The sequence below is a fragment of the Jaculus jaculus genome, chromosome 8 (genome assembly GCF_020740685.1).
Source record: "Jaculus jaculus isolate mJacJac1 chromosome 8, mJacJac1.mat.Y.cur, whole genome shotgun sequence".
Taxonomy (NCBI): Eukaryota; Metazoa; Chordata; class Mammalia; order Rodentia; family Dipodidae; genus Jaculus; species Jaculus jaculus.
In genome coordinates, this window is record NC_059109.1 from 129941713 (window position 1) to 129949726 (window position 8014).

General features: G+C 52.7%; 1 protein-coding gene across 1 annotated transcript in view; it reads right to left on the bottom strand.

Annotated features, from left to right (window-relative positions):
* Positions 1–7421, bottom strand: part of Ripor3 (RIPOR family member 3) — an 85439-nt gene extending 78018 nt beyond the window's left edge. Inside the window, exon 1 of the mRNA XM_004663864.3 lies at positions 7400–7421. The gene's annotated coding sequence lies outside the window, so the exon portion shown is untranslated. The remainder of the gene's footprint in view (positions 1–7399) is intronic.
* Between the last annotated feature and the right edge of the window lie 593 nt (positions 7422–8014).

An 8014-nucleotide genomic window follows, 5' to 3' on the forward strand; every position in this document is an offset into this window, starting at 1 on the left:
CAAGCTCCGTCCAGTGTGTGTGAAACTGGTTTCCCTGGAGAGACGCGAACACACGTCTGTTCACCCCAGAGAGGACATGTGCAATAGACCCAAGTCTGACCAGTTTTGGCGAGCCAAGCAGTTTGATGGAGTCACTCGCACAGCAGGGAGAGGGGGTACTTGCAGGACACAGAGACCCCAAAGCACTCACACCACCGAGAAGTCCCATCCCAGAGTCGATGACGACTTCCACACGGCCACTCCAAGTTCTGTGTCCCTTGATCTGTTCCCCTCTATAAACTCTACCTCCCTCTAGGACACTCCCCAACTCATGTGTCACTGCACACAGCTGGCACGGGGCATGCCTGAGATCCTGGCTGGGGGTCTGATGGCCTCCCCAAGCCCTTCTTTGCATGGGGGGATGTCAACAGGTCCAATCTCGAAAGTCGCTCATGAATTGTCCCAGCTGCTTTTGATAAAGCTGACACTGGCTGGCTGTTGTTTTCTGTTTGGAGGACTTGGCCATATGACATCTAGGTTCATAGACCATATCTCAAAAGAGCACTGTGTCCGGGCGTGGTGGCACAAGCACTCGGGAGGCAGAGGTGGGAGGATCAGCTGTGAGTTCGAGGCCACCCTGAGACTCCATAGTGAAGTCCAGCTCAGCCTGGGCTAGAGTGAGACCCTATCTCAAAAAACAAGCAAACAAAAAACACTGTGGAGAGCAGAGCAATGGAGGAAGTCACCCAAAGCTGATATCTGGACTGTGCTGTGCATGCATACACACATGTGTGTCGATGCACATACATACATGCATACTTACATGCACACCACACAGAACAACAAAAAATAAGGTGGAGGGCTGGAGAGACGGCTTAATGGTTAAGGCACATGCCTTCGAAGCCTAAGGACTCCGGTTTGATTCTCCAGGTCCCACGTAAGTCAGATGCACATGGTGACGCATGTGTCTGGAGTTTGTTTGCAGTGGCTAGAGGCCCTGGAACACCCATTCTCTCCCTCTCTCTCTTTCTCTCTTTCCCTCCCTCTCTCTGTCTCCTCTCTGTCTCTAATAACTAAATAAAAATAAAACCTTTAAAAATATTTATAAGGGGGCTGGAGAGATGGCTTAGCGGTTAAGTGCTTGCCTGTGAAGCCTAAGGACCCCGGTTCAAGGCTCGGTTCCCCAGGTCCCACGTTAGCCAGATGCACAAGGGGGCGCACGCGTCTGGAGTTCGTTTGCAGAGGCTGGAAGCCCTGGCGCGCCCATTCTGTCTCTCTCCCTCTATCTGTCTTTCTCTCTGTGTCTGTCGCTCTCAAATAAATAAATAAATAATTTAAAAAAAAATATTTATAAGGTGGAGAGTAATTGAGGGAGATACCTAAGGTTGACCTCTGGCCTCCACATGCACACACATATGCCCACATGTTTACCAAGTACACACACACACACACACACAATAGGTGAGAGCTGCTGGCTCTGCATTGACTACTGTACTAAGAAAGTGTGGGGTGTGACAGAAAGGCACCCATGATCCCAGTGCCAGGGCGGTAGAGGCAGGAGGATCAGAAGGTTATCTTTGGCCACATATCAAGTTCAAAGCTAGCCTGGGCTACATGAGGTCCTGCTCCCATAAACGCATGGAATGGTCCCACCGTGCGAGCTTGCACAGAAAGGACGGTGGTGCTGGGGACGGAGCCCGGAGTCTCATACGTGCCGGGCAGGTGTTCTGCCACTGCGCTACAACCCCGCCCCAACCGCTTCAGCAAAGCAGGGTTCCAAGATGAAGGAAGGGGGCTGGGGAGATGGCTCCTTGGTTAAAGGAGCTTCCTTGCAAAACCTGATGGCCTGCATTTGAATCCCCAGTACCCATGTAAAGCTAGATGCACAAACTGGTGCAAGCATCTGGAGTTTGTTTGCAGTGGTAGGAGGCTCTGGTGCACCCACACTCACTCTGTGTCTCTCTTTTTCTAATAAAAAGTTGTTTGGGGGGAGCTGGAGGGATGGCTTAGCGGTTAAGGCGTTTGCCTACAAAGCCAAAGGACCCAGGTTCGATTCCCCAGGACCCACATTAGCCAGATGAACAAGGGGACACATGCATCTGAAGTTCTTTTGCAGTGGCTGGAGGCCCTGGCGTGCCCATTCTCTCTGTCCCTCTCTCTCCCCCTCTTTCTCTGTCAAATAAATAAATAAATAAAATTGAAAAGTTGGATTTTGTTTTGTTTTTAATTTAGCCAGGCATGGTGGTACACACTTTTAATCTTAGCACCTGGGAGGCAGAAGGAGGAGGATTGCTGTGAGTTCAAGGCCTGCCTGGAACTAGAGGAAGAGTTCTAGGACAGCCTGGGATAGAGTGAGACCCTACCTTGGAAACAAAAACAAAAAATAAAGAAATAAAGCTTCCAAAATGAAGGAAGGGAAGGAGAGAAAGTCCGAAAGAATAGACATCTGACTTTGGACACTGGTCACCCAGGCTACAGCAGGATCCTGAGGCTAAAACTCAGGTCCAAGGCTGTAAGGGCACCACGTGGCCATCTTCAGAGTCTCTACGCAGGCATGTGCCATGCCACAATAGCATTTCCTACCACTTCAAATAATAAAACATGCACTTTATTGGTTTTTTTTAGCTCTTGTTACCATTTCCATGGACATGGCACTCTTTTTATTTTTTGCACGTGTGTGTGTGTGTGTGTGTGTGTGTGTGTGTGTGTGTGTGTGGTGTTTGTCATGTATGCACGCTTGCAACGCCCCATATGCTCGCCGGTGGTGGAGTCACTTGCCAGATCATTGGGTGTCACACTCCATTTTTCTGCCTGGTCATGTTTTGAGTCACTTTTTACTGATTTGAGAGTATGCAGTCCTCCAAAAATTCTCAGGTCTCAGCTCCCCAGTGAGACCTGGCCCACAGCAAGCACACTTAACCTCTGAGCCAGCTCTCTAGCCCATGGCCCTCCTACCACAGCCGAGCTTCTCTGGGCTCAGGTACCCACCTGGGGCCTCGGCCTTGGCCCACACTAGAGGAGAGGAGGGACTTGGGAGTGAGAAAGATTTTCCTCTCATGCTTGCTGGCTCTGGGCAGCTGGAAAGGGCCCACCTGGCTCCTCTGGGGTTCTAAAAATAGAAAGTTGTCTTAACTCTTCTACAGGACTGGCTTAGCTGTTCCTTTGAGTTATTCCAAGAGACTCTCTAAGAGAGCATCAGTCCCTGCATTGGAAAATACAGAATGGCAGGAGCAAGAACTGAACCAGTAGGGAATTAAAAGGGAGCTGCCACCAATTGGAAGAGAAGTACACCAGCGTTCAGATAGTGAGGATGCAGAGTGAGTGAGATGCAGAGAGACAGAGAGGATGCAGAGTGACAAAGGATGCAGAGAGAGAGAGATAGAATGCAGAGTGAGAGAGGATGCAGAGTGAGAGAGGATGCAGAGTGAGAGAGGATGCAGAGTGACAGAGGATGCAGAGAGAAAGATGTAGAGTGAGTGAGATGCAGACAGAGAGAGATGCAGAGTGAGTGGGAATGCGGGGAGAGAAGAGTGGGTCTCCAAGCTTGTCGTTATGTCTGGGCTAGGCCTGGATGCTGCTGAAGAGGTCAGGTCTCCACCCTTCCAGCCTCTGCACTCACTCTAGTTCTGGGGCACAGGGCTTGGCAGCTGGTCCAACTTCAGTAAAAGGAGAAGCAGAGGGATTGGTGTCTTCTGCCCCAGGTGTGAGTTCTGAAATTCTGGGTGGGCCTAGAACTGTCCACGACAGGCTGCTGGAGACTCTGGGCTCAATACCTAAGCTGAGGGGTCAGTGGTGTGCTGGTCAAGGGTTAACAACTGATCACCCAGGGCTCTGTGTGAGTATACAGCCATACATACACGTGCACGTACACGTACACGCACACACACACACACACACACACACACACACACACACGGTGGTGTTTTGAATGTAAATGTTGCCCACAGCCTTAGGTGTTTGTGATTGAGCTTCCTAATTAATCTGAAGCTGGCGGAGTCTTTGGGAAGGTGGAGCCTTGCTAGAGGAGTGTGTTGCAGGTTTGCTGTGGATCTGTGATGCAGTGAACCAGAATTCTCTTCCATAATGAAGTTTTCCCTCAAAACTGCAAGCCTGAGATGGAGAGATGGCTCAGCAGTCAAGGCGCTTGCCTGCAAAGCCTAATGACCCAAATTTGATTTCCCAGTCACCACTTAAAGCCAAGGTGGCGCATGTATATCTGGAGTTTGTTTGCAGTGGCTAGAGGCCCTGGCATGTCCTTTCTCTCATAAATTAATCATATATATATATATATACATACACACACACACACACACACACACACATACATACATATAGTAAGCCATGTGTGGTAGCATACGCCTTTAGTCCCCATACTTAGGAGGCTGAGGTAGGAGGATTGCCACGAGTTTGAGGCCAGTCTAGGATTACAGAGTAAGTTCTAGGTTGTCAGCCTGAACTAGAGTGAGACCCTACTTTGAAAAAAAGAAAAAGGAAAGTGGTGAGTTTTGAGTACTTGTTGCCTATTTTAAATAAATCTTAAACAAAAGTTGTGCTTAGCAACCAGTGGGCCCTGTTCCCGAAAACAGTGGTCTTCACAGCCTGCGCAAGCCGGCTGTGGCCACGCCTGCAGACAGGGACCACGCGGCAAAGAATGTCTACGTTCCTGCACATCTGCCCAGTGCATGCAGCACGGAGTCTGGCATGTTCAGGAGTGTTCCAGAGCCTGCAGCACTGGAGCTGGGTGCTCCAGATGGACAGCGAACTGCTCCAAGTGGCTTGAGGAGGGACAAAGAGAGTGAGGGACCCTTTGTGAGCGTGTGTGAGGTGCCCCTGTGGGAGACCCCAGAAAGAACTCAGGGCCCTGGTATGCCTGCTGAGGTTCCCAACCCAGGGAAGTAGAGACTACCAGCAGACATCTGGGTGAGAGCACCCTGGGAACTGGAGCCGTCAGGCATTGCTGATGCTGATGAGGAAATAGCCATGTCCCCATGCCCATCTGCATTAGGGCACCCCATCCCCTGCTGCCCTCAGGAGTCCAAGTTCCTGGGAAAAGGATTCCTCCCTGTGCGCCGTGTGCCCTCTTTCTCTCTGACTCTGTCTCTCTGCTGGAGATAGAACCCAGAGCTTTGTACATACTAGTCCAGCACCCTAACCACTGAGCTACATTCCCAGGCCTGTAAATACTCCTTAGCCAGAGGCACAGAATCTCAGGGTTGCAAAAAGACTTTTAGAGGCTGGAGAGATGGCTTAGCAGTTAAGGCGCTTGCCTGCGAAGCCTAAGGATCCAAGTTCAATTCTCCAAGTCCAGCATAAGCCAAATGCAAAAGGTGGCACATGCATCTGGAGTTCATTTGCAGTGGCTGGAGGCCCTGGCATGCCCATTCTCCCTCTCTCTTTAATAAATAAATAAAATAAAAATAAATCTTAAAAAAAAAAAAGACTTTTAGGCTAAGGAGATGGCTCAGTGGTTAAAGGTGGCACTTACTTACAAAGCCTGTTGACTCGCATTGGATTATCGATTCCCCAGTACCCACGTAAAGCCAGATGCACAAAGCGGCACATACATCTGGAGAGTTTGTTTGCAGTGGCTGGAGGCCCTGGCATGCCCATAGTGTCTCTCTCTTCCTGCCCCTTCCCTGCCAAATAAGTAAATGAATAAACAAAAATTTTTGTTGCTGATTTTCAAGGTAGGGTTTCACTCTAGTCTAGGCTGACCTGGAATAATTCACTATGTAGTCTCAGGGTGGCCTCAAACTCATGCCCGGCTCAAAGTCTTTTTAAAATAATTTTGTTGGCTAGGCGTGGTGGCACACGCCTTTAATCCCAGCGCTGAGGGGCAAAGGAGGCAGAGGTAAGAGGATCGCCTTGAGTTTGAGACCACCCTGAGACTACATAGTGAGTTCCAGGTCAGCCTGGACTGGAGTGAGACCCTACCTCGAAAAGAAGACTTCAGAGATTTCCTCAAATAAACCCCTTTGCCTTACAAATGAGGAACCCAAAGCTCAGAGAAGGGAAGTGACTTGCTCAAGATCACAAAGAAAGTCCAGGGCAGACCTGGGAAGATGACCAGCGACCCCAGGTTCTCCAGAGCTGCCAAGGTTTGCAGGAACGCAGCTGGAGCCTCCACTCACTCCCAAGAGGGAGGGCTTCTCAGCCAGCCAAGGGGAAGGGAAGCCGGGTCTACCCAGAAGCTTCCACCAAATGGAATTTTCCAAGGGCAGCAAAAGGAGGTCACATCTGGATGCTGAGACCTTCACCTCTGGCATGGAGCCTGGCACTCTAGGGGCTTCCCACATGCTGTCACCCATGGAGGACTTCCTAGCCCTGAGAGGTCACTAGGCCTTTCTTCCCAGTGCCAGCGGGGATGGAGCTGACCTCATGTGCGTGCATCTTGCCTCTTGCCCGCTGCCAACCACTGCTGTGGAGATGCCTATGCAAAAAGAGCCTGAGATCAGATTAATATGCATCCCCCCCCCCCAGGGGAGGTGTGTGGAAAGTGCTATATGTGTTTCGAAATTTTGTTTTGTCCAAAGGAGGTATGCCGGCCCAGAATGATTTAAAACAGATTTTTGAAAAGGCAAAATAAAATTGGAACAAATCCTAGGGGAAGGCATACACCACTCTCTCCCCATCCTGACATGAACCTCCTCTCATGCCCCAGGAGCCCCCCAGGCAGCCATGCCACTGGATGCGCCGGGGCTCCCGGCCAAAAGCAGCTTGCAGACTTCCCACCAGCTGTTTCCTCTGCCCCTCCTAAGGCAAGGCTTACTTACTCGTAGGCAGTGTCTCCTCAAACCCTGGGACAGACACCCACACAGTCACAGAACTCGGACTACAGACTCACAGACAGACACGTTTCGTCAAGTAAAAAGACCTGCCCCTGTGGGTCTTGATGCGCTGTGTGACCCTAGGCAAGTTCCTTCATTTTCTGAGCCTCTGCGTACCCTGCCTCTACCCCGCAGCGGGATGCAGGGGGATTCCCGGAGGGAAAGCTTCAAAGTGCTCAGTGACACCTTACTTGGCATAAATATAGCCCATGCCCAAGGGAGCTAGCTCCTTAGCCGTCACTTCGATCCACCAGTCCATTTAAACATGGGCACGCCTTTAATCCCAGCACTTGGGAGACAGAGGTAAAGAGGATCACCATGAGTTCGAGGCCACCCTGAGACTCCATAGTGAATTCCAGCTCAGCCTGGGCTAGAATGAGACCCTACCTCGAAAAACCAAACTAAAATAAAATAAAGTAAGCATGGGCAGATGGAGGCCCAGAGAGGGACCAGAACTTGACCAAGGCCACACAGCCGGACTGTCTCCTGACATGCAGCATGCAGCAGGTGGGGTGCATGCATGGAAGGTGCCTTCTGGCTCCTTTTTCCACCTCCTTCTGGAAGCTGCGGCGCCACCCGAGCCGCTCACTCACCGTGGGGCAGGTCTGCACGGTCAGCTCCGGGTCCCGCCGTCCCCAAGTCCAGCTAGCAAGCGCCAGCCCGCCCGCGGGGAGCTCCGCGCATCGCGGTGGCCGTGGTCCGGGTCCTCGGTCCGGGGGATTGCTCCTCGGAGCTCCCCCACCCCCACCCCCACCCCCCCCCGCGTCCGTCTGTCCGTCCGGAGGTGGCCCGGGCTCTGCGGGCTCCGATAGCGCGGCCCGAGCTCTTATCTGGCGGGGGTCAGGCTGCCGGCGGCCGCGGGGCCGGGGTTCCTGGAAGCCTGCGTGGGGCCCCCGCCCCGGCCGGCCCCGCTCGCCCCGGACGGGGACCGGGACGGGGACGGGTCCATGCAGACCGCCCCACCCTCACGCCGCGCCCCCGGCTCCCATCGGGTCCCGAGTCCTCAGCGATTAGTCACGAGCATCCGAGCCCGCCTGGCCGCCGAAGGGCGCGCAGGGGACGCCCGCCGGTTTCGGTCGCTGCCGCGCTCGGCGCCCGCGGGGCTGTGTGCCAACCACCCAGGACGGGCGCAGCTCCCCGGCCTCTGCCCACCTCCCCAGCCCCTTCCCCACCGTCCTGTCCCTCCCAACACCTCGGCCCAGACTGCA